The following is a 9,786-nucleotide window of genomic DNA, read 5'->3' on the forward strand; positions in this document are numbered from 1 at the left end:
TGGATGATGGTAACCACAGATGAGCACTAACTCCACAGATAAATATATTTCCACTGTACATTAGAAATAGAATAGTTAAATGTCTGTTAAGTTTATACAGATAGTGAGTAATTGTTTAGGATTCAAATCCAGGGCAAACTATCTGAGACCATGCTTTCAAGCATGATGGTATAAAGTGTGTGTATGTTCACTCTTCTATTCTCTCCTTGTAAAGAGACAAGGAGACATCCTTGTCTGCTGACAAGATGAAACCTAGTTACCTTCACTTGTCACCATAGGTCACGTTTAACTTCTCCCATGCTTCTTTCTTATTGTTTGTTTCTACCCTAAAGCACTCTGTGATTCCAGTGCCACTGAGCTTCCTCCTGGACTTGCTCATCTGTGGTGTGTCAAACCCTGATTCATTCTTTCTTTCTTTCTTTCTTTCTTTCTTTCTTTCTTTCTTTCTTTCTTTCCTTCCTTCCTTCCTTCCTTCCTTCCTTCCTTCCTTCCTTCCTTCCTTCTTTCTTTCTTTCTTTCTTTCTTTCTTTCTTTCTTTCTTTCTTTCTTTCTTTTCTTTCCTTCTTTCTTTCTTTCTTTCTTTCTTTCTTTCTTTCTTTCTTTCTTTCTTTCTTCTTTCTTTTAAAGATTTTTATTTATTTATTCATGAGAGACATAGAGAGAGGAGAGGCAGAGACACAAGCAAAGGGAGAAACAGGCTCCATGCAGGGAGCCTGACATGGGACTTGATCCCGGGACTCCAGGATCACGCCCTGGGCCGAAGGCATTGCTAAACCGCTGAGCCACCAGGGCTGCCACCCTAATTCTTTCATCTGGAATTCTTCCCATCCATTTGCCCAAATCCTACCTATACTTTGGAGGATTTATTCTTAAACTATTTCTCTAAGAAAATTGTAATGCATAATGATCCTTTGGTTTTAATTTCATATTGCTTTAAAGCACCAAATACCCAACTGAGACAGGAGACTGAAATGGTAAAGGGTAATAAGAAAAAAAAAGAGAGGGATATTATGACCAGAGGAAGCCAGAAAGTGTTCCTTACTAGGCAGAAACAAAAGATGTCTCCTAGACCACTAAACACTTGCGGATAAATTGTGGAAAGCTGGTATGAATCTGCAGAGGAGGAAACATCATGTTGGTTTGGGAAGTTTGGAGGGCTTAATCATACATGTGGACAAAAGTATGCCAATTAGATGTTTTTCCAAAAGCCTTTGATAAGGGATATTAATATTAGTCATTTCAAAGTTATAACTATTGTGTTTTCCCAGCAGATTCAGAACAATAGGGAGAACTAAAAGGGCTCATCTACAGAGGGTATGATACTAATCCTGGTGGTTTTCTGGCATCGGAACTAGGCTTGGTCCTTGTAACAGATTGTATTATGTTCTGAATTATTTTCTCCCTCCTTCCCTGTTAGAAGATTACGTATTTCTATCTTTTACCATGTGACTTGCTATCCCCTTCTGTGGAAAGAGTATACTTTCCAACCTCATGGTATCATGCTGGTCCAAATGATTTACTTTGGGCAATGGAATTTGAGTAGAAGTGAGAATATGGCAATTGTGAGTAGACGGTTTGAGAGCCATTGCATACTTTGGTTTGATCTCCTTTCCTCTCTTATAAGAATCCTATGTTCAAGATAGGGCCTTCAGGTTCTATTTGTAGCCTGCATTCTGGAATAGGGCAGAAATGTGGGGCAGGAGCAGAACTATTGGGACAAGTAGCTAATACAAAACAGGAACAAGGGCAAAACAAAACAAAACCACACACAAAACATCCCTTTGTTTTTATGAACTACTTGAGACTTAGGGGAGGGTCATTTGTTACAGTAATGTGACCTAGAAAAAAATTGATGTAGTCTTATATAAGTAGTTAAATGACCAACTATGCATAGTCTTATGTAAATTTTGTTGAATGACCTGGAGAAAAGCCTGCATTGTTTTCCCTTCAATTTGCAGATAACACAGAGCCATTTTGAATAATTAAATGAAAACAGGTAATTACCTGAGCATTTGCTAAATCTCAAGCATTGTGCCCACAGCTTTACCAACTTTATTTCCAGTATCCTATATAGTTCTTGCTAAAACCCTATTACAGGATCCCTGGGTGACGCAGCGGTTTAGCACCTGCCTTTGGCCCAGGGCACGATCCTGGAGACCCAGGATCGAATCCCACGTCAGGCTCCCTGCATGGAGCCTGCTTCTCCTTCTGCCTATGTCTCTGCCTCTCTCTCTCTCTCTCTCTCTGTGTGACTATCATGAATAAATAAATAAAATCTTAAAAAACAAAAAACAAAAACAAAAACAAAAATACCCTATTACAAATGTATACCTTTACTGGCAAGGAAGTTCACTTGCCCAAGGTCATAGATCTACTACCATGCAGGCTCAATGAAACCTGGCTTCAAGTGCCTGACTTTCAAGCATTTATGAATTTTAGAGTGAACACGTGATATCAAACTAAGGTATGAAGTGGTAATCCAAACAATGGTAATAGAATTGAGAATCCTAAAAATGTAGAAATTACTTTAGGAAGGGTAAAAAAGAGCCTCTATAAGACATCCAAATAGAAGCAATTGCCACACTATATAGACATTGAAAATAAAAGCTTAAGGATGCAATGGAAATCTAAAAAGCTATGGAGAATATGGGAAAAATGAATATGGCTTCAGATATAAATTTCAAACATCATGAGTTATTATTTCTTGCTTTGCTTGAATACACGTAATTTAGTTTCAATAAAATTGTGTTATGGGTTGAATTCATATGTTGATGTCTTAACCCTTAATGCCTCAGAATATGACATTATTTTGAAATAGAGTTGTTGCAGATGTAATTAGTTAAATTAAGATGAGGTCATTTTGGAGGAAGGAGAGTCTCTAAATCCAACATGACAGGCATCTTTATAAAACAGGGAAATTTGGACATATACATACAGAAAATGCCAAGTGAAGATAATGGCACAGATCAAGGTGATGAAGGAGAAGCTAACAATGGCTGAAGATTGCTGTCACACCACCAGAAGCTTGGAGAGAAGAATGGAACAGATTTCTCCCTCACAGCCTTCAGATGGAGCCAACCTGGCCCTGGGTTTCCTAGTCTCCAGGGAACAAGAGATAATGCCTTTCTGTTGTCTAAGCAATCCAATTTGTGGTACTCTGTTACCCTAGTGGTCCTAACAAAACTATTGCAAAGTGATCATTAACTTAGGAAGTAAGTCGTAAACCTAAAGAATACGCTCATTACAATGTCATAATAATTTATCAACAGGATAAAAGAAACTTGTATAAATTCATAATTCATAGAGCTATAATGATCTGTGAAGAACAACTGTGACCTGTTCAGGCTTCTAGTCTTTGAGGCTAACTTCAGGGCAGAGCGGAGGGTGGAGTGGGGGGTCCGAAGGCATGAAAAGATTTTAGTTTATTATATGAAAGGTAGAGACATTTGCAGTTACTTGAACAATTAAGGTTACTTCAGTAAGACTGGGATAATTTTCCAGATTTAATTTTTAGTGTTTCCCAAGAGTGCCTAATATCTCCTTGGCAACTATTTAGTTACCTTAAAAATGTAGGCATAGTGGGAAGGGCAGAAGCACTCTGGCCTTCTGTGGAAATAGTATATTCTTTCATATTCTTTCATGCCCTCTAGCATTCAGCGGAAAACGGCACCCTCAGGGTCACAGAGAGTTAATTCACATCCCAGATGCCTAACTTACTCCCTGTGAGGAAATTACTCATTGGCAGGACAAGGTCATTCTTCATTTTAACCATTACCATAGCATTTTATATTGTCATGTGCTATGTGGTTTTGCGATCCTCAAATTCCCCTGGTGAAGTAAAGGGGATGACAATCACAATTATGTCTGATTTACAGACTAGGGAACTGGGACTCCAGCAAGAGACAAAGCCATCATTGGTAAGGGCCATCCCAGAAGGCAGGGGCTCTGGCTCAGGTCTCTGTTCATCATGTGGCATGCAGGAATAAACCTGAGGGATATTAGCCGTGTGTGCAATTCTTACATTTCTTGGAACTTGAGCTCCCCACCCAAGCTGATTTTTGTCAGCAGCCATCTGTCAAAGAAACAAAAGGTACCAAGGAGGTTAAGTACAAATTGTGTACAATGTGTTAGTTTCAGGATTAGAGACGGCTGCAAAATCAAAATGAAACACTGTAACTTAAAGTCAACTTTCGGAAACAGGATCAGGAGGGCTAAGGACAAACTCTCCTCACTAGTTGAGACTATTTTGGCAGATGAATCCAGTTAATAGCATCAGTGGAGGTGTGTGCACGCCAGAAAACACAAAGCTTAGAAAAAAAAAAAAAATACTAAGAACAAAAACTCCATTACTTAGCATATTTTTCATCTGAAAATCTATGTTAATTTGAAAAAAAAATCACTATTTCTACTCTGTCACTTCATTATGAGATCAAAGCGTGGCTGGGCATTTATTTTTGACAAACCTGTTCTTACCTACATTTGCAGCATATGAACTTAGTTTTTGTCCAGTGAAGCATTTTGCCTGTAAAGCAATGCTGGGCTTTTAGTTCTGAGTGTTGTGGGGATGTACTTTTATATTTAAATCCAAACCTAGGATCTCGGTTCTTGAAAACTGATAAAAGTTTGAAAATGAAATATCTGAAAGAGCCCTTAAGTCAACATTCAAGTCTCAGCTGGAATCTTGATCTACAAGATCAGGGTGGCTGGTTGATTTTCGAATTTCTAAAGTTGAAGGTTGGATATTTCATGTCTGTCTCAAGGTAAATCCTCAGAGAAGCAGCCAGAACAGATGTGATTTTATGTAATTTAATGTTTACTTGCTTTTATTTTAAAGTTTGAAACGTTCTTACCCATTTTCCTGCTGCCAATCAGAGATCCAACTTTGCCCTGAATGTGGCAACATTGATTCCAAAATCAATATTGTGTTGCCAGTACTTAGAGAGCATGATTGCTCTTTCAAAGAAAAGAGGCTGGATAGAGGTGGCCCTTCTGAGTTTGATCAATTTTACCACAATGAGGCAGAAGAGTTAATAATCAGTGTGGTGACCTATTTATATTGATGTCACGCAGGCCCAGGGCTCTTCTGGTACAAAGGCTTACACATGGGAATTATAATTTGGGGGATGACAAGTGTGGAAGCAGCTGCCACAAATCTATGTCAGAGTACACGAAAACTTTTCTAGTGATTTTACGACTTAGTAAAACAAAAATATAATTACACTTAATTGTACCATCCAAATCACACTCTAATACAATTATAGAATTTCTTGTTTGGTGGCAAGACTATAGTATCTACTAAACTAAATAACTTTCATAACAGACCAAGCAAATTGATTGCTGTCATATGCTATTCCGTGTACTAATAAGGAAGCATCCTTGGATATTTTTGCACCTAGACTTTAAGATAAAATTCTATCCAAATACAAATGTTTGGAAAGAAATTTCTACTTTAAAAAATTTTTTTTTAAGATTTTATTTATTTATTCATGAGAGACACACAAAGAGGCAGAGATATAGGCAGAGAGTGAAGCAGACTCCTCGCAGGGAGTCCAATTGGGACTTGATCCCAGACCCCAGGATCATGCCCTGAGCTGAAGACAGATGCTCAACCGTGAGCCACCCAGGTGTTCCAGAAGTTTCTACTTTAATGAGAAATTAAACTTCAAAAGAATGTACATTTGGTGGGGCATCTTTTTTTCTATAAATCATTTTTTTGTTTGTAAAATTCACATAACTTAAATTCACCATTTTAATTGTGCAATTTCGTAACATTTAGTGTATTCACAATGCTGTGCAACACTCACCTCTGTCTAGTTCCGGAATACTTTCATCACCCCACAAGGGACTTCCATACCCTTGAACAGTCACTACCCCTTTTTCCCTACCCACAGTGGTTCCCTGGCAACCACTCATCTACTCTCTGTCTCTACAAATTTATATGCCCTGGATATTTCATAGAAACGGAATCATACAACATGTGGCCTTTATGTCTGCCTTAAACTTTGACTAGGCCTAATGTTTTCAAAGTTATCCATGCTATAACATATACCAGTGCTTCATTATTTTTTATGACCAAGTGATGTCCGATTGTACCACATTTTGTTTATTCATTCCTCAGTTTATCAACATCTGGGCTGTGTGTATTTTTTCAACGACTCTAAATAGTACTGGCATGAACATTATGTACAAGGATTTGTTGGAACATCTCTTTTAAATTCTTTGGAGCATATACCTAGAAATAGCTGGCTCACGTGGTAGTTCTACATCTGAATGAAACACTGCCAAACCATTATTCATAGTAGCTGTACCATTTTACATATCAGCAATATATGGGTGTTCCAATTCTCCATATCCTTGCAGTATTTGTTATTTATTATTATCATTTTCATCCTAGTAGCTGTTACTTGGTATCTCATTGTGTTTTGATTTGCATCTCCCAAATGACAAATGATGAGCATCTGTTCATGTGCTTATTGATCATTAGTGTATCTTCTTTGGAGAAATTTTTATTTATTTATTTATTTATTTATTTATTTATTTATTTATTTATTTATTTTTCCTTTGGAGAGATTTCTGTTCATGTACTTCACCCAGTTAATTGGGTTCTTTGTCTTTTTTTGCTGGTAGTGAGGGTTCTTTACATACTCCGGATACTAGATTATTTTCATATGATTTGCAAATACTTTCTCCCATTATGTGGGTTTCATTTTCACTTTCTTGATAGCATCCTTTGATGCACAAATGTTTTTAATTTTGATGAAGTCCCATTCATCTTTTTTTCCCTTTGTTGCTTGTGTTTTTGGTGTTATATCTAAGAAGCCATTGCCAACTCCAAGGTCATGAGATTTACTTTTGCTTTCTCCTAAGAATTTTGTGATTTTAGCTCTGACATTTACCTCTTTATTCCATAATTTTTGTATATAGTATGAGGAAAGATTCCAATTTCATTCTTTTGCATGTGGATACCCAACTATAGCATCATTTGTTAAAGGTGATATTCTTTCCCCTTAAATGGTTTTGGCATCCTTGTCGAAATAAATTGACCACAGACCTATTGGTTTATTTCTAGATTATTATTATTATTATTCCATTAATCTATGCTTTTCCTTATGTCAGTACTACACTCATTTGATTACTATAGCTTTGTAGTAAATTCTGGAATTAAGAAATGTGAGTACTCCAACTTTGTCTCCAAGATTGTTTTGGCTATTTGTGGTCCCTTGGAATTCCATATGAATTTTAGAATCAGCTCTTCCATTTCTTAAGAAAGAAAAAAAAAGGCCATTAAGACTTTGTAATAATTGCATTAATGTTGCTTTAGAGAATAATTCCTTTTTAACAATGTTGTGTCTTCCAATCCATGAGCATGCAATGTTTTTCCATTTATTTAGTTCCTTAATCTTTTTAGCAATGTTTCATAGCTTTCAATGTACCAGTCTTGAGCCTCCTTGGTTAAATTTATCCCTTAGTATTTTATTCTTTTTATGTTATTATAAATGAAATTGTTCTCTTGATTTCCCTTTTGGATTGCTCACTGGCAGTATATAGAAATACTACTGATTTTTTGCATATTGTTCTTGTATCATTCAACTTTGCTGAATTCATCTCATAAAACTATGTTTTATATTATAGAAACTAGTTGAAAATAGACTAGAGAATATCTGGAAATGGGTACAATGGGTTACTATAGGCAAACCATTACACTTTAAAGAAATCAACAGGACTATTTTTAAAATCATAATTGATGTTATGGCTATTATCATATACCTGTTTCATAAAATAATAGTGATTTTAAGATAAACACTTCTTGCTATGACCAAAATAATCATAATATACACTGGCTTTCAGAATGACTATTCTTTATGCTTACAAAATATTTTTGTCTCATGGGTAAATAATAAACCTGCCTGCCCCAAACCTATAAATCATTAGAAAAAGCAAAAAGGAACCTAGGAGCTAAGCAAAATAGATTTTTAACAAAAAGAAATGGTGAAATATATAACAACCTATTGAACATTTAGTACTCGCATACATATTTTTTGTGAAAATTTGTATTTTAAATAGCACTTTGGTTTGGGTGAGGGCGTGGGTCCTCTCTGTCTATATATTGGTGGAAACTTTGTGGTATTTACAGACAAGTTTAAACCATAGCACCATGGGACACCTGGGTGTCTCAGCAGTTGAGCGTCTGCCTTTGGCTCAGGGTGTGATCCTGGAGTCCCAGGATTGAGTCCCACATCAGCCTTCCTGCATGGAGCCTGCTTCTCCCTCTGCCTGTGTCTCTGCCTCTCTCTCTCTCTCTCTGTGTGTCTCTCATGCATAAATAAATAAAATCTTAAAAAAAAAATAAACAGAGCACAGAGAGTCTGCCACTATAAGGAAAATAAATACACAAAACTTGTTAAGCAAATTTTATCAGTAAACAGACAGGATTTATACTAAATTAAAAAGCTTAGTGGTGATAATATAGAAGTGACCAAATTCCACAGAAAAAAAAATCTAAGAGATAATTGTATGATTAAAAAGAGTGGGAAGAGGAGCTTAATTCTCTAGCAATAAAGAAAAAGAACTGAAGCAGAATAGGATGTCTCAGGGATGAGACTGCGATCACAAAGAAAACTTGAAGGAGCTTGATAGTTCCTGGCCAAATACAGGACAAAAAAACCTGGGGAAGAATCAGATTTCAAATTATGAGCTTAATGAACGAAGTAAGCAATGTGCAGGGAGCTTAAGCAGCAGAATTGTGAACCTATGCAATATCTCCCTGTGATCCTGACAGAAGCTGAGCTCTCTAGGCAGAAGTATGAAGTAACTGGTTGGAAATATTTTAGGGCAAATACATAGGATACAGTTTATGGCATGAAGAGCATGGCACTTAAAATAATTTTGTTTTAAAGTCCCAACTTAAATTCCCTTAAGCAATAGCAGTGAAAGGTGACCAGTGACAAAATAACAGGAGTCAGTCTTCAGAATTTGCTCTAAGTCAGCTTCATCATGCTGATCAGACAGTGTTTGAAAGTTCAAGTCAGCACCCATCAGTGTAGGAAAACATATAGCATTCAAAGTTTTAGAGGGTGTCCAGACATAAAGGTTAACCCTGCTTCCAGCAAGGGTCAACCTGTGAATATATGGTTATCTTAAAGCAAAAAAATCTAAGATAGTGTGTGCTTATTTCCTTTATGAAATAAATAATTCTTCATTTACAAAAGTTCTAAATATGACATCTCTTATATCAGAAATGGTCCAAATAAAAAAAAGAAAAGCAATCCCTAGAGTATTAAGAGAGTATCTTTTACATTAAGGTAAAATAAATTCATGGAGGTGCTCACTCATCTGTGTCTTGGACACTGAAATGCGATACTCAGGTTCTTTCTGGTGAAGGACTTACTGCCTCAGCTGCTGGGGAGTGCTGCTGCCAGACAGCTTTGAACTGTCCACCCCTTCCAGGGATCAATTCAGCTACAGAGAGCTGCCTTGCACATGGTCACAGTCTCTCCTGCAGTGGGACCCCCAACCAATGACAGATTTATGCAGGAATATAAAGTTCAGCCATTTTAGCCTGACTTAGCACAGCTCTGGAAGTCCCACTTTGTCTACAGAGCCCCACATTGAGTTGACTAGGGCCTCTGATGAGCCTTGATGGTACCCCAACTTCTTCCTCTGCTCAAGCTTGCTACCCCACCTCTCTTCCATAAGTGCTGATTTCAGGATCCTTAAAAAAACAGTCTACATGTTAAATCCTCTGCCTACCAGAGACTACTTCCCCAGAGATCCAACTTCTACCAG

Source organism: Canis lupus, chromosome 33 (genome assembly GCF_048164855.1).
Source record: "Canis lupus baileyi chromosome 33, mCanLup2.hap1, whole genome shotgun sequence".
NCBI lineage: Eukaryota > Metazoa > Chordata > Mammalia > Carnivora > Canidae > Canis > Canis lupus.